The 24,872-nt window shown below is 36.3% G+C and overlaps 1 pseudogene; it reads left to right on the plus strand.

Moving 5' to 3' along the window:
- The window catches only part of LOC101324205 (poly(A) polymerase alpha pseudogene), a 38,606-nt pseudogene extending 14,302 nt beyond the window's left edge, over positions 1-24,304 (plus strand).
- The last annotated feature ends 568 nt before the right edge of the window (positions 24,305-24,872 follow it).

Consider the following 24,872-nt stretch of genomic DNA (forward strand, 5'->3'; position numbering starts at 1 on the left):
ATAAATTCTCCTTTAACACATCAAGAAACAAATGTCAGAAGGTGTGTTTTGCTAAGATACAAAATTATTCATCACCTATGTGGTCTCAAAACTCTAATGTGTGTAAAAAGAATGTGAATTTTTACCTATTTTATTTCTAGCTCTTCTCTTGCATTTTCTTTATGAAATATTTTGCCTCCACGTTTCCTGTTTTTCCAGTAAGATGTTTATCTAATTTAAATTGTTTTGTCTGGAATCAGTGTTATTTTAATAATTATTATAAAATTATATAAAACAACCACTTGCGGGCTTCCCTGGTGGCGCAGTAGTTGAGAGTCCACCTGCCAATGCAGGGGACATGGGTTCATGCCCCGGTCTGGGAAGATCCCACATGCCGCGGAGTGGCTGGGCCCGTGAGCCATGGCCGCTGAGCCTGCGCGTCCAGAGCCTGTGCTCCGCAACGGGAGAGGCCACAACACTGAGAGGCCCGCGTACCGCAAAAAAACAAAACCAAACCAAACCAAACAAACAAACAAAAAAAAGTAACCACCTGCCACATGCATGTTTTTCATCAAAAACAGCATTCAGCATGAGGTAAGCATTTACTGCTTTAAAAGAAACCATATATAAAGTAAAATAGATAAAAATTATAATAGTGCTGGAATATAAATCTGCATTAACTTAGTTTCATTTCCAATGAAAAAACTATACACAATATATTATATTATTACTTACAAAAGCTTAATTTGGAATCATTTAAATATTCATTCAAATGAATTATGGTATAATTTTAAGGTAGAATTTTATGAAGTCATTTGTGAGACATTGTTAGGGTGTCTGTGAGTGAGAGTTCTGAAGTAAAGTAACATGGACTGAAATCTGGGATTTGCTACTTATATATGACCTTGACAAACTGCATATCCCTTTTATGCCTCAGTCTCTTTGTCCTAAAATGAAAAGTACTCACTGTCACAGATGCTGGTAGAGGTAGTAGTACAGTAGTAGTACTAGCAGCAGTGGTGGTGGTAATTGGTAGTAGTAGTAGTGGTGGTGGTGTTAATACTAGTAGTAGTACTAGCAGTAGTGGTGTAGTAGTAGTAGGAGCAGTAGTAGTGTTAGTCATAAATATCAGGTTGTCAGAGATTACTTAATGACAAAAGAAAGTGCTCATGACATAATGTTAAATGAAAAGAACAGATCGGGATCTTGTCAAATTTCAATAAGACTTACTCCTTTAAGCCAGAATATACTTCTCTGTATATGCTTCTTTGAAACAGAATATAGATATATACTGTATATAAAATACAAATGTAAATATATATATATATATTTAAACATAATAATGGGAACATAATTCAGAAAACAGAAATCAAGCCTTCTTCAAAGGTTTTGTGTGTATTACTCAACATGTAGACATCATAGTTCTTTCAGCCATCAGTTAATGACAGAATTTGGTCACATGTCCAAGCAATACAGTGCAACAAATTATAGCTCTTTTTTTTTTCCTAAAGGATTTACTAGGGACCCATAGTCAAGCTTTTTGCTCACTAACAGGTGTTTTCTGTAAATGGTGTTTTGAGACGGTTTATTATCTCCAACGGAGCATAAGCAGTGGACCATGGAGCCACCCAAAGTCATAACTCTATTATACCTCTTGAGGCAAGTTCAATGGACAGATCACCCTATATTCCCCAGCATAAATGGTAAATAATAAGAATGCAGAATTTCGGGAAAAAAGTGGAATTTCACAGGTATTGTGTAAACACTTCATGATATCTACCCTTCTTAAATATGTACGTTCTTCATGTAATTTGGGTAACAGTCACAGTTTTAAAAACATGTTTTGCACCCACCCACCCCCAAATTAAATACCTGGTAAGTCTCAGGGAAGCTTCAGGGAGTTTTGACTAAGGTTCCTCTGGGACCTCATAGTCTATATACGTAAACAAAGAGACAGAAATACACTCAGGAATGTGGCATTTTTGTGAGAGATGCAAGCCTGAATACTTGGCTCAATTTAAACCTTTCATATTTCAAGCCTTATCTTAATAAAGTCTGTCAGATATTCCCCTATTTCAACTTAAGTAGTGATATCATGTGGCAGCAATATAAAAACATTCTGCAATTTGTTGAGCCTGACAACTTCAAAATTAATTAATTTTTGACAAAATTTTAATCTGGGGATTCACATTACTTGGAATTTTATGCCTGGCGATATGATTGATATTTTATAATATACTGATGAAAATTGGCATCCACCAATTTCTCGTAAAATGCACCTGGCACTGAATATGAACTTGACCAAAAGGGAAAACAGCAACCATGTTTACAATGGTTGTATCTGGAAGATAGGATTAAACATGGCCTCTATTTTTCATATAGCTTTTTTTTTTTTCTTGGAGGTGGTTGGTATTTTCAAATTAATTATGTAAATTAGACTTTTCATTAAATGTTGGCTAAATAGAAAAATAAAACTAATGGAATTTGAGAGTAGTCTAACTAAAATATTCTGTATACTATAATCTGTGAAATCCTCACAGATACACACACAAAAGCTAATAGGTAATGAAAGATAAGTCACTTCTCAATCATGATTTTTGGAAATGTTTATCACTATACAGTTAAGATATTTAGTACTTTACTGTTAAACATTATGATTGTTAACACATCTTGTCTGTCTCTGAAATAATTTTCCCTACATCCAATTCCACAAACACTGCCCAGTTTCCAAAGCAAACAAGTTATACCTATAAATAATACTTCTAGTGTGGGTGTCAATGGTAGTTACATGCTCCATCCTGAAAATTTTAGGACACTTGCTTCCTTTATTTCTTTTGCAATGATGTCATCTTCCTCACAGAGGTGTTCAAATTGTGCAAACTGCTGTGTGTTTTTACATCAGAGCATAAAAATTATACTTGGGCACACATAACTATACACTCACAGATACTCAGTCCAAGTACCCTGGGGAAACTATCAAGAACAGTGTATTACAACATTGTAATTAGTACTAATTTTTTTTGAACTTGAACAAAATTAGAGGAGCATTCCAGACACTCACAAATTCCTAGACCAAGACAAGTTTCTCCCTTCGAGTTCCTCCTCTCTGAAAACCTACACACCTACCCTACTTTCTCATAGTTCTATGCTGGATCCAATATCTATTCTGGATTAAATAACTGCTATTTTCTTCTTCAGTAATCAGGAGAGCCACCTTCACTATCCATTATATATCTTTTTTTTTTTTTCCACTTTTCCCAGAGGAAGCTCCATCTCATGGGATCTCGGAAGTTCAACTGGGACTGGCAAGGGAGTCCTGGGATGAAAAACCCCTGGGTGTCCTTGGTACTGGAGGTGCCTCATCCCAGACTCTAGCCCATAGAAAGTATGGATCACACCACCCATCACACAAATCTATCGCAGTTCTTTGGAAGCCCTGTCCCGCCCCAATCCTGCCCCAGATTCATAGTGCGGTGGTGCCTCGTTCCAGAGGCTGGACCACGTGCAGAAAGACAGGCGCTGGCTTACAGGCTGTGCCCGAAAGCAAACACTTCAAGCCAGAAGGCGGGAATAAACTGCGCATGCGTGAGCTTCCAGTCTATAATCTTCCCGGGGTGGGGGGCCTGAACTGGCCCTGAACTGGCCTTCTGGCGCTGAACCTGGGGACCCAATGTGACATCTACCAAGGTCCAAGCCCATAGCAACCCCACGTGCTGTTCCATTCTGATACATAGCATACACAGCACATATATGTTTCTTCATATACTTCAACCATAACATTTTGCTACAGATTGAATGCAGAAGCAGGAATGACAATGTAGCAGTATTCTGTTAAGCTAGGAATTAAAAAGAAATGCAAAAAAATTGTTTGTTTTGGAAAACATACTTATTTTTCACACACAAAAAAATAATCCAAGATGACACCTGTTTATCATCAATTCTTTAAAAGTAGATAATCGTTACATTGAATAGGAGGTATACACCTAAGAAAACAAACAAAAAAGGCTTAATTCTCCCTGCTGAAAATAAGAGACTCCCTCTATTTTCTCAGATCATTTGATTTAGAAAGTTCTTTCTCTGTCTCTTTGAAATGTATGTAACTCTTTTAAAAAGCTATATAAATGTCTTGCCAGATTTAGAACCCAAAAATGTCTTTTTCAGGAACCCCGGAACCATCTTTTTGAAATGTAATCTTTTTTTTTTTTTTTTTTTTTTTTTTTTTTTGCAGTACGCAGGCCTCTCACTGTTGTGGCCTCTCCCGTTGCGGAGCCCAGGCTCCGGATGCACAGGCTCAGCGGCCATGGCCCACGGGCCCAGCTGCTCCACGCCATGTGGGATCTTCCTGGACCGGGGCACGAACCCGTGTCCCCTGCATCGGCAGGCGGACTCTCAACCACTGCGCCACCAGGGAAGCCCGTAATCTTTTTTTTCATGAAGCACAGGCTGCGGACGCACAGGCCCAGCAGCCATGTCTCATGGGCCCAGCCGCTCCACGGCATGTGTGATCCTCCCAGACTGGGACGCGAACCCGTGTCCCCTGCATGGGCAGGTGGACTCTCAACCACTGTGCCACCAGGGAAGCCCTGCAATGTAATCTTCAAGGGAGATAGAGCCTCAGACTCCCAGTTCCTATGGGAGGGGAGAAGCCTAGCTACTGTGGGAGCCTCACTCCAAGTCTCAATACTATATTTTGTCAATTTTTTTCCACTTCATGAAGCTAATTAGTCAATTCAGATAACTACCCCAGATTACCAGGTGAATCTAACGTGACCTATGGGTGACAAAATGTGCTGTCAAGTCCTTTTACTTTAAGTGGAGTTATTTCTCATCTTGGGGACGTTATATTATGAGTTGTAACTGCTTGGCAGCATAAAGGGTGAGATTTCCTCCTGCCTTTCCAGTCTCTTAGTGGATTGCCTGTGATGCACATCACATTCTAGTTTAGTGCTAATTTAATAATGAAATTATTTTCTTTCTCTTCTACCTTTGGAGAGGTTTCTGGTTTAGGAGGAGATTTTGTTTTAGTTAAATTTCTCTAACAAAAGAAAATCTGTATACTCTCTAACTACAGTCCTTTTCAGTTGTTTATTTGACGTGAAATTAGCATGCCCAAATTTTAGAAGGAAGTATGTTGCAGCGGGGGAGGTGGGAGCAGGTAGGAAAAGACTCATTTTGCAATGCTGGAGTTTCTTCTGTTGGTTTCATCAATACTCAAAAGTATAGCTTAGTGGAATGTGGGAATGCTTTTTCACAATTTGGAAAAAGTCAAGTACTTGTTAATATTTTCTACTTCTCGAAATAATGGTTCCTCTAAATGCTTTTCTTACATTTTTTCTTGGTTATTATTCCCCCTCCTTTTTCTTCTCTTAAACATATATGATACACTCTGCGCAGATTAGGATAGGAAAATATTAAATAATGGCATCCTTCCTCCATATTTCACATTAGTTATTCAAATAGTCTACATTATTTTAACTGTTTTATAGTCATTTCGCTTTACTAGGTGTCAGAGAGAGACACAGAGGAGAAGAAACACCCTTCCACTTCTCCATCTTTTAAATTTTGTTTAACTTGTTAAACAGTTGTACAATGTAAAGACAGCAGCCAATACAGGAATTTACCTTATATTTAATGTTTTTACAAAGCTCATTTTACCTCTAGCTTCTTAGATATTAGCCTTTGAAAGAATAGTCTATCTATTGAATATATAACCATGGCTCCTTTGTACCAGTAAATTTCTATTTTGTCAGAAACAATGAAAATTACACAAAGATACTATTACAATTCCGAACTGTATGTAAGAAACAGCTTTTAATTTAAAACTAGCAATTATCATCTTAAGTGACAGGTCTTTGGGACTAATGGCTCTGATTACTCCTGAAGAGGAAGAGTCTCCCTGTGTTATTTGAAGTGAAGGGAATCATTCAAGTACTGAGGCCAGGTAGTTCCTAGTTCTTTAGCTGCAGAATAAGTGTAGGGAAGGCAGCCTGTGATTTTGTAGAGTGTAGAAATAAATACAATGGACCACCTTCTATTGTAGATGTCTACATAATTATCTTCTCTTTCCCTAGCCACACCAACCTAAACTTCAGTGCATGACTAGAAATCTATTTACAGGTACACAGCCTACAGGTAAAACAAATTTATTCAATTGCACTGCACATTTAATATCTGCTGTACCAGTATTTATACTCTACATGAGAAAAATACTCATAGGAGTTGTTTAAAAAGTTTTGAATCATGAAGCTTCAAAATACTTGGTTTATGTGGATTAAGAAGAATTATAAATTTAATGAAACAAAATCCCCAAAGCCACTTTTCCTACCCTATGTAAATGTTTTTCAAGATTCTTAAATATTTTGTAAAAAAAAAATGATGTTAATATAACTCCTTTTACTATGGAGGAGAACCTGCTAAATTTTTCCAGGAAGGAAGGAAGAACTCAGGGTAATTTGAGACCATGTAGTAGCAAATGAATGTCAATAAAATATCTCCTGTTTAAGATCAAATGGGAAAACTGATTCACACACTCATGCACATATACACCAAAGAATGTTTGGGGCTTCCCTGGTGGTACAGTGGTTGAGAGTCCACCTGCCGATGGAGGGGACACGGGTTCGTGCCCCGGTCTGAGAAGATCCCACATGCCGTGGAGCGGCTGGGCCCATGAGCCATGGCCGCTGAGCCTGCGCGTCCGGAGCCTGTGCTCCGCAACAGGAGAGGCCACAACAGTGAGAGGCCCGCGTACCACAAAAAAAAAAAAAAAAGAATGTTTGAAAAATTCTTATATAATCTAACTGATTATTTCATAAGATGATGGTCAAAGCAGATACATATTTTCAAGCATATATCTTTACACTGTTCTTTTACACATAAAATAGAGTTAATGATCTAAAGCTATAAATAGATTCTTGAAATATTTCTATTACATTTCACTTTGATTAATCATTTGAATAAAATACATTGACATATTAACAATACATCTTGACATAGGTAAAATACTAATCATATACAAAGGTACGGGTAAAGGTCAATAAAGTATACTCACATGCACACACTCTCATAATCACACTTATCTGATTTGCTTCCTGTTCTACTACACAGCAGCAACAAAAATTGAAAATTTCACCCATAATTATAATGAACACTTTATAGAAATAAGCTTTTCAGAACAGCATATGGAACTTTGATTCAAATTCACTGCAGGATAAGGAAAATACTTCGCAATGGAGTATAATGGAAAATAAAGAGGTATCTAGTTTTTTTTTTTAACATCTTTAATGGAATATAATTGCTTTACAATGGTGTGTTGGTTTCTGCTGTATAGCAAAATGAATCAGCTATATGTGTGCATATATCCTCATATCTCTTCCCTCTTGCATCTCCCTCCCACCCTCCATATCCCACCCCTCTAGGTGGTCACAAAGCACCAAACTGATCTCTCTGCACTATGCAGTTGCTTCCCACCAGTTACCTATTTTACATTTGGTGGTGTATATATGTCCATGCCACTCTCTCACTTCGTCCCAGTTTATACTCCCCCCCCTCCATGGCTCCAAGTCCACTCTCTACCTCTGTATCTTTATTCCTGTCCTGCCCCTAGGTTCTTCAGAACCTTTTTTTTTTTTTTTTTTTTAGATTCCAATATATATGTGTTAGTATATGGTATTTGTTTTTCTCTTTCTGACTTACTTCACTCTGTATGACAGACTCTAGGTCCATCCACCTCACTACAAATAACTCAGTTTCGTTTCTTTTTATGGCTGAGTAATATTCCATTGTATACATGCATCTAGGGGTTTTTAAGACTAGGAAAAGACTTTTGGGTAAGAAGATAAAGCTACACTTAAACACAGGAGGCACACTACATATCTTTTCCCGCTTGAGGAAGAAAATTCTAGGGATATTTTAGTTTCACATTTATACTTTGAGCTGTGCTTCCTTTCCTCACCATTCTTTTTTTTTTTTTTTTTAACTTTTATTCTTTCTCTTTCGTTTTTGTTTTCACTGGGCATACTTCTAGGTACTAGGGATATAGCAGCACCTACCCTCAGGAGGTGTTTGTTCTGTCAGCCAATAACCAAGATTTGTATGAATTCAGTAATTTAAGACATAAAGCCACAGTAACATAAGGTGGTTTTGTTTTAACAATATATTTTTTTCTGTCATAAAAATTGTAAATGAAGTTATAGCTATGTTATTTAAAGTTTCTATAATTTGCTTTTTATAAGGAAAATGAGGTTGGCCCATGCCCTACCGACCTGGCAGTGTTGCTATCAGTTTGGCTTCAGAAAAACATCATTCTACACAAACATACTTTGGGTAATATTAAGTATAATATATAGGTGATGAGTTGTAATTGTAAATAGCCATACAGCTTGACATACCTCCCGAGTAATGAGCTAAAACTCATCTGGAAATGCAAAATAAGGATGAATATTTTCAATCTCATCAGGAAAAAAATATAACCATAAGTTGAGAACTCTCGCAAAACAACGTAGAAAAACGTACATTAGATCTAAGTTTCTTTATGAGAAACTTTATTACCTGCATTAAATTCATTTGTTTTCCTGGTTAAAATGTAGGTTCCTAAGCAATTCTAGATTTACGAGTCAACATTTCTAACAAGATTATTAATAGCCTTAAGTAGTAAGAACCACTTAGCTAAATTCTGAGAGCTTCTTAACTGCCCTAGGAACTCTCATTGTAGAAAGAAGACCTATGAACGATCTGTGAGGACTCACTCAAGCTCCCCCGTGTTCAATGTCTTCAGTGTATATGCTGGCTCTCCAGGAAGTTCCTTCCCTTTCAATGGTCGCCAAGGTCTCACCTGGACTCATTGCTCCAACCAGATAGGAAAGGCCAGGCCTTGCTGGCCCTGGTGTTCTGGAGGTTGGCCTTCTCTTAGTGACTCTTATGTTCATTTCACCACCCCCTTTTCTCTCTTGCTCTAAGTGAACACCTCTGTTCAGTCCTTCAACTGTGCCCTTCCACATGGATTGTGGATTCAACTTTTCCCCCTCTGCTCCTTCTGTCAATTTATTGACATTTTTAAAGGAAACTTCTTCTGAATAACCACAATACAATGAGCACCCTCAGGAATATAATATTTATAATACTATCTAATAAATAACATAATACTTGTTAATATATCATATTTATAGTATTTATACAATACTACAAACTAATGTGCAGTCTGTACTCAGAGTTATCCAACTATCCCAATAATGAACTTTGTAGGCATGGCTTATTGTTTGATCCAGGATCCAAGCAAGGGTTGCACATTATTTTTATTTGTCATGTCTCTTTATTCTCGTTGAATAGAGATCAGTTCCTCAGCCTCTTTTCCTTTTTTCTTTTATGACACTGACATTTTTTGTAAAGTCTAGGTTCACTGTTCTGCCAAACAATGTGACTGAATTGTCTCTTTAAAGTGCAGCTTGTCAGATGTGTGTAATTCCTTCAGCAGTGCCCTGAAGTGCATTGGGGTAGAGAGGCTGAACAGGATTCCTGGACAGTTAGATTTAAGCAAGACTGTGATTTTATCAACTGCATATTATTTGGAAAAAAAGGAAAGAGGAAGTTGGGGTCATTGTAGGTCTCCTTAAGATTCAGCATAGAATGTAAGCTGGTAAGGAGGAAAATGAGAACACAGGGGAATGGTGGGTAGTGCTAAATTGCTAGAAGAGTTCCTTGGCATTTTTCAGCAAATGAAAGAATTTAATATCAATTCCTTTTGTGCTTGGGGAATTCCAAAACATTTCTGGTAAACTGATATTTTATGGTTTCTTCTATATCAATCATCTATCACCTATCTATACACTTAAATAATATCATATGTATATACATACCTATATATAATCCTTGCCATTTAAATGTGGTTTTTAAATAGGTGTGTATATATATGTGTGTGTGTGTGTGTGTGTGTGTGTGTGTGTGTGTATATATATATATATATATATATATACAGGGATAATTGTACTGGATACATAGTAGTAGTATTCTATTATTACTTTCAATGAGGATGTCTGACTATTTCAATCATTTGACATTCCAAAGAAAGTGTTTCAGCCCTCATAGCCCCATTTGGGAACTATGTGGACTTTTTTTCCTTTCAATGGGTTAATAAAATATCAGATCTCTACAACTAAATCAGAAAAACAGTAATCAGGTTGGTAAGAATATTTACATTGTAACATGTGAGCTTACATAGAAAACTGAGGTTAGAACATGCACTGTCTGGTCTTCTGGCTATGTATTCTCCAGAACATGTTTTTAATGGTACTAGTCTTAACATTCATCCTTGATCAGGGAGCTGACCTTCAAAAGTCTTTGAGAAAAAGATAACAGTGTTTAAAATTTTGCTAAACAAGTAGGCAGTATTGAAATATCAACCAGTGACCAATCTGGTAACTTCTTCAGTTGGTTTGTCTCTTTAAGATATTTGCATAAAAGGTAAATATTTCCATATCATTAGGTGTTTGAGCACCTGATAATATTGGTTTTCAAATCAGTTGTCAGTAGTTAACTCTCTTGTTGCTGGAGCTTCAGAAAGCAACAACAAATGTTCTCTCTGACTTTAGTTGCTGTTGACCATGGCATTTCCAGAAAAAATGTGTCAAAAACTTTAAAGAGCTATTAATTATGGTTTTATTAACAAAGAGAGATGCAAGCAAGCACAGTTGAATGCAATCCTCATAATTTCTGCAAACTGACTTTATCTCTACCACTGGAATTTATCCTTGGTAGCTAAAGTCATACAGATATGTTCTTAGAGAGCAGAAACTTGGGAATGTGTTGAAGCAGCCTTTCTACATGGTCATAGCCATGTAGAAGACATGGTAATTAAGTGATCTTCTGTAACCTAGTTTACATGTTTTATACATGTGATTCCAGCAAATCAAAAAGGTACCTCATTTTTTCTCTTTTCCCCAGGACAGCACTACATCTGATTTACTACAAAGTTGTCTCCTAGCATCTATTTATATTCAATCCCACTTTGAATGGCTGTATGGCATTGTTTCTCATATCATGAAAACGAAGAACCAACAAGGCCAAATACTTGATATACTCAGGAAGGGAGTGGACGGAAGGCATGGCTAACGCTCTCCAACGTCCTTTACTTGATGTAGGTGACAAACGCGTTTGGGAGCCTTGATAAATATTCCTGTGAAAGCAGAGTAGAGGTTCTTTGGAAATTCTGAGGCCATTTTACAACAATCTCTTTCCAATATCAATCTCCGGTTTTTCTACCACCTTCACAAAGGATCATAATAATGACCTTGGCTTTGAAGGTTTACCTGGCTTCCGTTCCACATAATTAAACCCAAGGTAGAATTTAAAAAAAAAATAAAGTTATTTCAGACAGGAGTGATGCTCTTATTTGTAATGAGATTAGCTGTTCAGATATCAAGTGACTTTCTGAATTAGACTAAATTTACATCATGAGATTTATGTTGCAACTGTGACAGACTTTAGGAAGAAAGAGACAAGGGGAAGGAGGTGGGAAGGAGGAGAAGGGGAAGTTTCTGTTTTATTTTAGGTTCACTCTTTCTCTTCTCTGCCAGAAATCCTTAGGTGAAGACAAAAGTGATGAAAGGCAGAAACCCTTGCTCTGCTGGAGCCTATCTTCTAGTGGAGAGAAATTAACCAATTTAAATTCAAAAATAGCGTGTTAATAGTTTGTGATGTGTGCTACAAAGAATACAAAACAGAAACATTACAGAGAGTAACTTCTAAAGGAAAGCTTCTTAAATAGGTGGTCAGGGTAGAGAACACCTAGTTAAGAAGATGACCTCTAAGCAGGGACATGACGAATGAGAAGGGGCCAGATGGGTAAATTTGGGGGGAGAGTCCTTTAAGCCCTCACACTTTATGTTGATCAAGAATTGAGCATGATGTGGTGGAAGATAGAAGACTAGGACAGAGAAGAAGAGGAGACATGAGAGGTAGGCAGCCATCAGTTCACTGAGAGCTGGGAAAGCCATGTAGCACAAGGAGTTTGACACACCTGAGTTATCCTAAGTACAATGGGGGCACATTTGATCATGGTTTTGTTTTCTTCTTTTATCAAAGGACTAATAACATAAGATTTCTCTTTCAAAGAAACCAATATTACTACTCTTAAGAAGGGGAAAAATATTGTGGGACTCTTTTCACTATGTTTTAGCAAAGAAAGAGCTGGGGCTGTGTTCTTAGCTGGTAAAAGTGGAACTGACCATAAGAAAATGATTTCAAAATATATTTTGGAGTTTTAAGTCAAAGGTATGTTTTACTGTATTAGATATGGGTCTTAGAATGGTTGAGGAGATGGAGGAAACAGGAATGAATTTCAGGTTCTAGGTAGAAAGCAGCTGGATATAGAAACTTGCTATCAAAGAGAGAGGAAATACTGGGGGTTGTGGGAGTGATTTGGAGAAATGAACCATACACCTGAGATCTGACATCTCAGAAGAGACATCAGTGGGAAATTAAGGAATAGTCTGGCAGATGGGTATATTAAATTAAGAGTCATTAGAATGCTTGCTCATAACATTTGAATATAACTTTAGATTTCATTATGTAAATTTATCTAGGAAAAGTAAATATAATACCAGTATTGATATTATTTCTTATATTTTAATAATATTAGCATTGATAATATTTCTAGAATATGCAACTAGCTGTATTCCTAAAATATACCACTTGCCTTCCATTATGGATTCTGGAAATGTTAATAAGACTAGTTACCAATGTGTTTGAATTTCTATGATGCAGTCTGTTTTGAACATTATTTGAGAAGAGAAAAAAATATTTGGAGAGCACCTGGGTGAGGGAAAGATGCGAACATTCATTTACTGTGATCATTTACCATGAAAAAAGATGCTGAAATATTAAAAGATTAAAATATTGCAAAAATAAGAATCAGATTATTTATGGTAATAAGGTATTTACTTATCTAATTTAGAAGCAATAATTTCATTATATGAAATTTAAAAACATAAAAATGATATCCAAAATAATAATAAATATTCTACAAAATCATAGATGCCTATAATATTTATTAATAATATATTAATATTTTGGTATATTTCTAAAATGAAAGTCACAAACTATATTCAGGTTTTAACAGACTTTTCCCTAAGATCACATTACAGACATTTACATGTGCTTCCAGAATGTGCATTTTAATCATTGCATAATATTCCATCCTTTATATGTATCATACCTTATTTAAATTATTTATTTTGACTCTCTATACATCTGTTTCTGATGTTTTCCTCTTATTACAGAAATTACATTATAATCATAATTATAAAACATTTTACATACATTTTAGATTAAATCATTTGAATAAATTATTGCAGCTATTCCCAAACTGCCCCTCAGAGAAGGGAGCAGCATATAAGAAAATCTGAGAAACATCAGAGTTTCTTACAAGAGCTAAATTATAAACAAAGAAAAAAAATTAGCCAAATTTAGTTTTAGTGTATTCTCTATACACTAAATAGGTATGATTTTTTCATTTAAAGTAATTTATTTAATCATATTTATTGAATGATCTCTTAATCTGAGTTTCCCTGAAAATGAAATCTGAGGCAGAGGTCTTTGTTGCCATTACCTCACTATCATATAATCCCAGAGAACATGAGGAGGGAACCTCAGGATGAAAGGAAGGTGGACAAATAAAAGAAGGCTTGATCAAGGTGGATGCCCCATAAATGAGCAATTGTCTGAACCACAGGACTGTACTGTATTAGCCATATAAAGTGCATCTCAGGAACACCAATCATGGGGAGGAAAGGGAGGAATATTTATCCACTGGTTCTGCTCCTCCATTGGTAAAAGACATATCTTTTGCTTTCAACTCCTCCAACCTCCCAGGTAGCATGAGTGGATACATAGGGGTTCCCATAACTGAATCAAGAGTGTCATCTAAGAAATCCATTGAGAGTCATGCTGAACTGACGGGAAGTCAGGTGTAGTCAGGTGGTACCTGTGTCCACCAAGAGCTAATAAGTGCAGCTGGAGAAAGAGACAGGTGAGGCAAAGTAGATATGAGATGCTGTATTTGAGGTGTCTGATGCAGTTTACTCCCCAAACCACTAGGTTCCACTCATTTTCTTTATTACAGTAAGCTGCCATGATGTGATACATGGACACCATTTTTGTGACCATAAGAGGTCTTCACTTATTTTACAAGAGTGGAAGTAAAAGTTCAATGAACCACAGCATTCCCTTCAAGGTGATACCATATACAATAACTGAATGACACTCAGCAAGCTCTGTACCTCATCATTACAGCTGATTACAGGCTATAATTAATATACATCATCTTCCTTCTCCATCACATGTTCTAGATTACCCTCAGCTTTATCCCCTGGGATGATTACTTCCCATTAGGTATATTTAGACCTTAATCTCCCAAAGGGCAAAAATATTCAGTTCCTTGAACTTAAATGTGCATATTTGGAACACTCTCTTGGGTGTTCAAGGGATACTTGTAGTTTAAGATTCTCAGGTTTGTCATCCATATTCCCCATTCCAGTTTTGTCTCACTAATTTCTTTTCCAGAGCACCCTGACTTTGACACAAGAGATCTATCAAAACTTTACAGGTCAGCCACCTTTATATTTTGAACCTGGACCTGATTTTAGCACAGACTTCTCTGTAGCTCTAGAAGATGAGGAGCTGTTTCAAAGTTAGCTTAGAGATCCTATGTCTTTCTCATTTAGTTAAATTGTGCTGGTCTTAGCCTAGCATATTTATTTTTAAGACTTTCAATCAGTTAACCAAACAAGTCTGCCATCTTTATACTTGTTTCTCCCAAGTGGTTCACTTTCCTACTTAGGTGATCCTACTTGGGCACGGGTGAAAACCACAATAGTTCTGATGCCACTGAATGCCAGAGTTATCCCCACACACAGCCTTCTTTCACTGAGATCCTCATTGCTCTTCTGCTTGTTAGTAATTCAGGAGTAAACTCTCATCCAGAGGATATTCAAGGTTCGTTTCTGACACCAACTGTCTTTGTATAAGTTACCTACAAAGTAGAAAAATAAAAGGAATACAAACTGGAAAATGAGAAGCAAAACTGTCACTGTTTGCAGATGACATGATACTATACATAGAAAATCCTAAAGGTTCCACCAGAAAAGTACTAGAAATAGTCAATGACTTTGGTAAGGTTGCAGGATACAAAATTAATGCACAGAAATCTCTGGCATCCCTATACACCAACAACAAAAATTCAGAAACAGAAATGAAGGAAAAATTCCCATTTACCATTACAAAAACAAACAAACAAATACCTAGATATAAACCTGACTAAGGAGGTGAAAGACTTATACTCAGAAAACTGTAAAACACTGATGAAAGAAATCAAAGATGACATAAACAGATGGGGAAATATACCATGTTCTTGGATTGGAAGAATCAATATTGTGAAAATGACTATACTACACAAAGCAATCTACAGATTCAGTGCAATCCCTATCAAGCTACCAATGGCATTCTTCACAGAATTAGAACAAAAATCTTACAATTCGTACAGAAACACAAAAGACCCCAAATAGCCAAAGCAATCTTGAGAAAGAAAAATGGAGTTGGAGGAATCAGGCTCCTTGACTTCAAACTATACCACAAAGCTACAGTAATCAAAGCAGTATGGTACTGGCACAAAAACAGAAATATAGATCAATGGAACAGGGTAGAAAACCCAGAGATAAACCTACACACATATGGTCACCTAATTGATGACAAAGGAGGCAAGATCATACAATGGAAAAAAGATAGCCCCTTCAATAAATGGTGCTGGGAAAACTGGACAGTTACAAATAGAAGAATGAAATTAGAACACCACTTAACACCATACACAAACATAAGATACAAATGAATTAAAGACCTAAATGTAAAACCAGACACTATAAAACTCTTACAGGAAAACATAGGAAAAACACTCTTTGACATTAACCACAGCAAGATCTTTTTTAACACCTTCTAGAGTAAGGGAAGTAAAAACAAAAATAAACAAATGGGACATAATTAAACTTAAAAGCTTTAAAAATAAACAAATGGGACTTAATTAAACTTAGAAGCTTTTGCACAGCAAAGGAAACCATAAACAAGACAAAAAGACAACACTCATAATGGAGAAAATATTTGAAAATGAAACAACAGACAAAGGATTAATCTCCAAAATATACACATAGCTCATGGAGCTCAATATCAAAAAAATAATCAAATTAAAAAATGAGTGGAAGGTCTAAATAAACATTTCAGCAAAGAAGACATACAGATGGTCAAAAGGCACATGAAAAGATGCTCAACATCACTAATTATTAGAGAAATGCAAATGAAAACTGAAATGAGCTATCACCTCGCACTGGTCAGAATGGTCATTATCAAAAAAGCTAGAAAAAATAAATGTTGGAAAGGGTGTGGTGAAAAGGGAACCCTCCTGAACTGCTGGTGGAAATGTAAATTGATACAACCACTATGGAGAATAGTATGGAGGTTCCTTAAAAAACTAAAAATAGAAGCACCATATGACACAGCAATCCCACTACTGGGCATATACCCTGAGAAAACCATAATTCAAAAAGAGACATGTACCACAATGTTCATTAAAGCACTATTTACAATAGCCAGGACATGGAACCAACTTAAATGTCCATCAACAGATGAATGGATAAAGAAGATAAAGATAAAGATAAAGAATGGATATATACAATGGGATACTACCAGCCATAAAAAGAAATGAATTGAGTTATTTGTAGTGAGGTGGACAGAACTAGAGTCTGTCATACAGAGTGAAGTAAGTCAGAAAGAGAAAAACAAATACTGTATGCTAACACACATATATAGAATCTAAAAAAAATGGTACTAAGAACATAGTTGAAGGGAAGGAATAAGATGTAGACATAGAGAATGGACTTGAGGACATAGGGTGGGACGAGGAAGCTGGAGATAATAAGAGTAGCATTGACATAAATACACTACCGAATGGAAAATAGTTGGCTGGTGGGAAACAGCAGCATGGCACAGGGAGATTGGCTCTGTGTTTTTCAATGACCTTGAAGAGTGGGATAGGGAGGGTGGGAGGGAGGCTCACGAGGGAAGGGATATGGGGACATACGTATACATAGGGCTGATTCGCTTTGGTGTACAACAGAAAGTAACACAGTATTGTGAAGCAATTATACTCCAATAAGTATCTATTAAAAAATAAATATAAAAAAGTAAAGGGCATACATGGTACTAATTCACTAGGATGTATAATTCCAAGGAGGAGTAAGTGTCAATAATACAATTTTGAGTAGTTCACAGTGTTACTCAGTCACAATGAAACTGCATAAAATGCACCCTGGGACTCTCAACTGGAGAAATGAGAGGGGAGGAAATTTTCTTTTGGCTCCCATTTTCCATCCTTGCAAGTTTCAACCCACATGGGATTAAGATCCCAGGTTGTGTGTGCATGGACAGTAAGCAGATTCTCACAGTGATGTCAAAAATCACTCTGGAACAAGAAGAACATGACATAGGATGACAGTGAAGGATGTCAGTTTGTGACTTGAGAACTGCTCCCCACCCAGCTGAACAAAAGGGATGGGTGAGGAAGGGCAGGTCAGAAATCGTGCAACAGAAGTCACATACAAGTGACTTTTAAGTTGTGGAGCTCTATACGGTAGAACCAAGAACTGAGTTTGGCCTCTAGGAAGCTGAATATCATCAAAGTGTACCACTTTTTTTTTTTTTAACATCTTTATTGGAGTATACTTGCTTTACAATGGTGTTAGTTTCTGCTTTATAACAAAGTGAATCAGCTATACATATACATATATCCCGATATCCCCTCCCTCTTGCGTCTCCCTCCCACCCCTCTAGGTGGTCACAAAGCACCAAGTTGATCTTCCTGTGCTATGCGGCTTCTTCCCACTAACTATTTTACATTTGGTAGTGTACATATGCCCGTGACACTATCTCACTTCTCCCCAGCTTACCCTTCCCCCTCCCCATAACCTCAAGTCCACTCTCTACCTCTGTGTCTTTATTCCTGTCCTGCCCCTAGGCTCTTCAGAACCCTTTTTTTTTTTTAGATTCCATATATATGTGTTACCATATGGTATTTCTTTTTCTCCTTCTGAATTACGTCACTCTGTATAACAAATTCTACGTCCATCCACCTCACTACAAATAACTAAATTTCATTTTTTTATGTCTAATATTCCATTGTATATATTGCCACATCTTCTTTATCCATTCATTTGTCGATGGATGCTTAGGTTGCTTCAATGTCCTGGCTATTGTAAATAGTGCTGCAATGAACATTGTGGTACATGACTCTTTTTGAGTTACGGTTTTCTCAACGTATATGCCCAGTAGTGGGATTGCTGTGTCATATGATAGTTCTATTTTTAGTTTTTTAAGGAACCTCCATACTGTTCTCCATAGTGGTTGTACCAATTTACATTCCCACCAACAGTGTAGGAGGGTTCCCCTTTCTCCACACCCTCTCCAGCATTTACTGTTTTTAGATTTTTTGTTGATGGTCATTGTGACCAGTGTGAGGTGACTCTTTACTGAAGTTTTGATTTGCATTTCTCTAATGATTAGTGATGTTGAGCATCCTTTCATGTGTTTGTTGGCAATCTGTATATCTTCTTTGGAGAAATGTCTATTTACGCCTTCTGCCCATTTTTAGATTTATTTTATTTTATTTTTTTGTTTTTTATGAAATGCTATGTCTTTTTTCATTAATTTTTTTTAAAGACTATAAGATGTCTGTTTTATTGATATTGAGCTGCATGAGCTGCTTGTATATCTTGGAGATTAATCTTTTGTCAGTTGCTTCATTCACGAATATTTTCTCTCATTCTGAGTGTTGTCTTTTTGTCTTGTTTATGGTTTCCTTTGCTGTGCAAAAGCTTTTAAGTTTCATTAGGTCCCATTTGTTTACTTTTGTTTTTATTTCCATTTGTCGAGGAGTTGAGTCAAAAAGGATCTTGATGAGATTTATCTCATAGAGTGTTCTGCCTATGCTTTCCTCTAAGAGTTTTATAGTGTCTGGCCTTACATTTAGGTCTTTAATCTATTCTGAGTTAATTTTTTTGTGTGATATTAGGGAGTGTTCTAATTTCATTCTTTTACATGTAGCTGTCCAGTTTTCCCAGTGCCACTTATTGAAGAGGCTGTCTTTTCTCCATTGTATATTCTTGCCTCCTTGATCAAAGATAAGGTGACCATATATGCATTGGTTTATCTCTGGGTTTTCTATCCTGTTCCATTGATCTATCTTTCTGTTTTTGTGCCAGTACTATACTGTGTTTTTTGTTTGTTTGTTTTTTTTGGTACATGGGCCTCTCACTGTTGTGACCTCTCCGGTTGTGGAGCACAGGCTCCGGACGCACAGGCTCAGTGACCATATCTCATGGGCCTAGCCGCTCTTCGGCATGTGGGATCTTCCTGGACCAGGGCAGGAACCCGTGTCCCCTGCATCGGCAGGCGGACTCTCAACAACTGCGCCACCAGGGAAGCCCCTATACTGTCTTGATTACTGTAGCTTTGTAGTATAGTCTGAAGTCAGGAAGCCTGATTCCTCTAGCTCTGTTTATCTTTCTCAAGATTGCTTTGGCTATTCGGGGTCTTTTGTGTTTCCATACAAATTGTGATTTTTTTTGTTCTAGTTCTGTAAAAAATGCCATTGGTAGTTTGATAGGGATTGCATTGAATCTGTCAATTGCTTTGGGTACTAGAGTCATTTTCACAATGTTGATTCTTCCAATCCAAGAACATGGTATATCTCTCCATCTATTTGTATCATCTTTAGTTTCTTTCAACAGTGTCTTATAGTTTTCTGTGTACAGGTCTTTTGTCTCTTTAGGTAGGTTTATTCCTAGGTATTTTATTCTTTTTGTTGTAATGGTAAATGGGAGTGTTTCTTTAATTTCTCTTTCAGATACTTCATCACAAGTGTATAGAAATGCAAGAGATTTCTGTACATTAATTTTGTATCCTGCTACTTTACCAAATTCATTGATTAACTCTAGTAGTTTTCTGGTAGCATCTTTAGGATTTTCTATGTATAGTATCATGTCATCTTCAAACAGTGACAGTTTTACTTCTTTTCTGATTTGAATTCCTTTTGTTTCTTATTTGTCTCTGATTGCTGTGGCTGAAACTTCCAAAACTATGTTGAAAAATAGTGGTGAGAGTGGGAAACCTTGTCTTTTTCCTAATTTTAGTGGAAATGGTTTCAGTTTTTCACCATTGAGAATGATGTTGGGTGTGGGTTTGTCATATATGGCCTTTATCATGTTGAGGTAAGTTCCCTCTCTGCCTATTTTCTGGAGAGTTCTTATCATAAATGGGTGTTGAATTTTGTCTAAAGCTTTTTCTGCCTCTATTGAGATTATTGTATGGCTTTTAACTTTCAATTTATTAATATGGTGTATCACATTGATTGATTAGCATATATTGAAGAATCCTTGCATTCCTGAGATGATCATGTTGTATGACTCTTTTAACGTGCTGTTGGATTCTCTTTGCTAGTATTTTATTGAGGATTTTTGCATCTACGTTCATCAGTGATATTGGCCTGTAGTTTTCTTTTTTTGTGGTATCTTGTCTGATTTTGGCATCAAGGTGATGGTGGCCTCATAGAATGAGTTTGGGAGTTTTCCTCCCTCTGCTATATTTTGGAAGAGTTTGAGAAAGATAGGTGTTAGCTCTTCTCTAACTGTTTGATAGAATTTGCCTGTGAAGCCTTCTGGTCCTGGAGTTTTCTTTGTTGGAAGATTTTTAATCACAGTTTCAATTTCAGTGCTTGTGATTGGGCTGTTTTTATTTTCTATTTCTTCCTGGTTCAGTCTTGGAAGGTTGTGTTTTTCTAAGAATTTTTTTCATTTCTTCCAGGTTGTCCATTTCATTGGCATAGAGTTGCTTGTAGTAATCTCTCATAATCCTTTGTATTTCTGTAGTGTCTGTTGTTACTTCTACTTTTCATTTCTAATTCTGTTGATTTGAGCCTTCTCCCTTCTTTTCCTGATGAGTTTGGCTAATGGTTTATCAATTTTGTTTATCTTCTCAAAGCACCATCTTTTAGTTTTATTGATCTTGGCTATTGTTTCCTTCATTTCTTTTTCATTTATTTCTGATCTGATCTTTATGATTTCTTTCCTTCTACTAACTTTGGGGTTTCTTTGTTCTTCTTTCTCTAATTGTTTTAAGTATGAGCTTAAGTTGTTTATTTGAGATTTTTCTTGTATCTTGAGGTAAGATTATATTGATATATACTTGCCTTTTAGAACTGCTCTTGCTACATCTCATAGGTTTGGGGCAATTGTGTTTTCATTGCCATTTTTTTCTAGGTATTTTTTAATTTCTTTTTTATTTCTTCAGTGATCTCTTGGTTATTTAGTAGCATAATGTATAGCCTCCATGTGTTTGTATTTTTACAGTTTTTTTTTTTCCCTGTAATTGAAATCTAGTCTCATAGAGCTGTGGTCATAAAAGATACTTGATATGATTTCAAGTTTCTTAAATTTACCGAGGCTTGATTTGTGACCCAAGATATCATCTATCCTGGAGAATGTTCCATGAGCACTTCAGAAGAAAGTGTATCTGTTGTTTTTGGATGGAATCTCCTATAAATATCAATTAATTCCATCTTGTTTAATGCGTCATTTAAAGCTTGTGTTTCCATATTTATTTTCATTTTGGATGATCTGTCCATTGGTGAAAGTAGGGTGTTAATTTCCCTACTACTATTGTGTTACTGTCTATTTCCCCTTTTATGGCTTTTAGCATTTGCCTTATGTATTGAGGTGCTCCTATGTTGGGTGCATATATATTTACAATTGTTATATCTTCCTCTTGGATCGATCCCTTGATCATTATGTAGTGTCCTTCTTTGTCTCTTCTAATAGTCTTTATTTTAAAGTCTATTTTGTCTGATATGAGAATTGCTACTCCAGCTTTCTTCTTATTTCCTTTTGCATGGAATACCTTTCTCCATCCCCTCACTTTCAGTCTGCATGTGCCCTTAGGTCTGAAGTCGGTCTCTTGTAGACAGCATATATACGGGTCTTGTTTTTGTATCCATTCAGCCAGTCTATGTCTTTAGGTTGGAGCATTTAATTCATTTACATTTAAGTTAATTATCAATATGTATGTTCCTATTACCATATTCTTCATTGTTTTGTGGGGTTTTTGTAGGTTTTTTCCTTGTCTTGTGTTTCCTACCTAGAGAAGTTCCTTTAGCATTTGTTGTAATGCTGGTTTGGTCATGCTGAATTCTCTTAACTTTTGCTTGTCTGTTAAGGTTTTAATTTCTCTGTCGAATCTGAGTGAGATCCTTACTGGGTAGAGCAATCTTGGTTATAGGTTTTTTCCTTTCATCACTTTAAATATGTCCTCCACTCCTTGGAACAGTTATATAAATGCACCATTAAATAACTCTCTTAGAGTGATATTCAAAATATTTGTAGATAAAAGTGGAGAATAATGGCTGCATTGAAGGTTTTGCTTAAAAAAGTATGGCTTCTACAAACATGAAAATGAGATCTACTTTAAAAAATGAGAAGTAAAATGAGAACAAAAGAAGAACCTTAGCAGAAAAACCTGGACAATGTCAAAAAAGTGTTTAAGCATAAGGTATATTCTTAAACGGAGTTATTTTAGAAAGTTAGAATAGTCCAGCCAAAGTACCATGTGAATCTTCTTTTTGTAAATGAATAATGTTAAACAAAAGAGTTAAATCTCTCTATACTCAGAGGACTAAAGGACAAAATTAGATCTTACAACTGGTGGAACAGGATGTGTTTAAATTTAATCAGTACAAAATCATGGGCAGAAGAGAATGCCTAGAAAAAGAGCAGTGTCTCATCAACAGCAGCACCCTTGATGCATTTGTTCCTAAACTAAAATAATCTATTTATCCTGTTTTTAAAGCAAAACATTATATGATTAAATGTTAGAAGTAATCTGTTCTCTAAAAAGTCCTGTTATGCCATGATTTATAACTTACCATTAAATTTTCAAAAATTCTTTATTTTTGAGAAGATTGAGACAGACCTCATTTGGTCCTTTAGTATCTAACTACTCTATGTAGTTCAAACTAAGAAGAGAATGTCTCCAGCTCTGTCAGAACCATGAGAAAAATCTGCCTCCAATGTGTTTATAATGAGGGTAGAGTGGGAACCTTCTTTATTGTTCATTGTACGTCAAACACAAACATCGGTTAGAATTTGAATATTATTTGATGTAAGGTTTTCCTAATTAAATGTAAATTCCTGTGAGGTATATGATTATCACTTTTACTCTTTTATTCCCTTTAAATACTAAGATTCCTTGCTGTAATACCTTTCTAAGTATAAGCTCTCATGGTTCATCGTCATGTTTAGTCAAGAATTGGTGTTGGACCCAGTGCTGAGGCAGACCCTTGCCTCCCTCCTGCCTCAGTGGATCATGTCCAGGGTGGTGGCAGGGTTGGGGTTGGTAGAGTTTCCAGGCCAGTTTCAATGCAGGGATCACAACAAACACAGCAGCCACAGAAGAACTAGCACATTACCTCTCCCATCAGCTTAGCTGCCCCCAAGGAGACTGACTACCTACTTACACAGAAACTAATTGAGACTGAAGCCCTTTGGGGTTTTTGAAGAGGAAGAGGAATTGCAGCACAGAATTTAAATTTTGGGAAAATTAAATAACCTGGTAAAAGAGTGGATACAAGAAATCAGTGAAAGCAAGAATCTTCCACAATGTGTAATTGAAAATGTTGGAGGAAAAATTTTTACATTTGGAACTTATAAATTAGGAGTACATAAAAAAGGTGCCGATCTTGTTGTGTTGTGTGTTGCTCCAAGACATGGTGATTGAAGTGACTTTTTCGCCTCATTCTATGATGAATTGAAATTACAGGAAGAAATCAATTTAAGAGCTGTTACAGAGGCATTTGTACCAGTTATCAAACTGTGTTCTGGGATAGAGATTGCTATTTTGTTTGCAAGATTAGCACTTGCAGACTATTCCAGAAGACCTGGACTTTAGAGATGATAGTCTGCTTAAAAATTTACATATAAGATGCAGGGTAACCAATGAAATTTTACATCGAGTACCAAACATTGACAGCTTCAGGTTAATCCTGCAAGCTATCAAGCTGTGGGCCAAACATCACAGCATCTATTCCAATATATTAGTTTTCCTCTGTGGTGTTTCCTGAGCTATGCTAGTAGCATGAACTTGCCAGCTTTATCCAAATGCAATAGCATCAACACTTGTATGTAAATTTTTCTTCATATTTTCTAAATGGTATGTGTTTAGGTTATGTTAAAATAAAATTGATTGAAGAAAAAAGAAATCAAGTGACCTATCTTGTCAGCCTGCTAACCCATAACCCACATACGTTCCATCTAGAATGTAGAGTGTAGACTGCCACCATTAATGATTTAGGTGATGTATTAATACAAAGAGCAGTAACATAGTGACATTAGAAGGAGAAACATGTCATTGAGAGAAAGCACTAATGAGGCTGTTGGCTGAGTCCATGGGAGGCAGAGAAGGAAGGAAGAAAAGAAAGAAAATAGTGTAACTGAGAAGAATAAGAAGTAACAGGAGTCAAGAGAGCAACTAAGGTAAGTGGGACTGAAACACCTGGACTCTCTTCTCTGAGCATTATTATCATATATTACAATAAACATTTTTGAACAAATACATTTCATTTGACAATTATCATGTGATTCCAATCATTTTTGGTTCTATTTCCTCTCTCTCCTTCAAAGTATTAAGAGTGTTATATTTCTTAATCATCTACTGTTCTAAAACTCACTTTTTCTCATATTATACATTAGAAGCTTCTCAAATACTTTTCCTCAGTCCTATTTTCTTTCTCAAGAGTGGTAGCATGGGCATAGGAA

This window comes from Tursiops truncatus, chromosome 3 (assembly GCF_011762595.2).
Source record: "Tursiops truncatus isolate mTurTru1 chromosome 3, mTurTru1.mat.Y, whole genome shotgun sequence".
Taxonomy (NCBI): Eukaryota; Metazoa; Chordata; class Mammalia; order Artiodactyla; family Delphinidae; genus Tursiops; species Tursiops truncatus.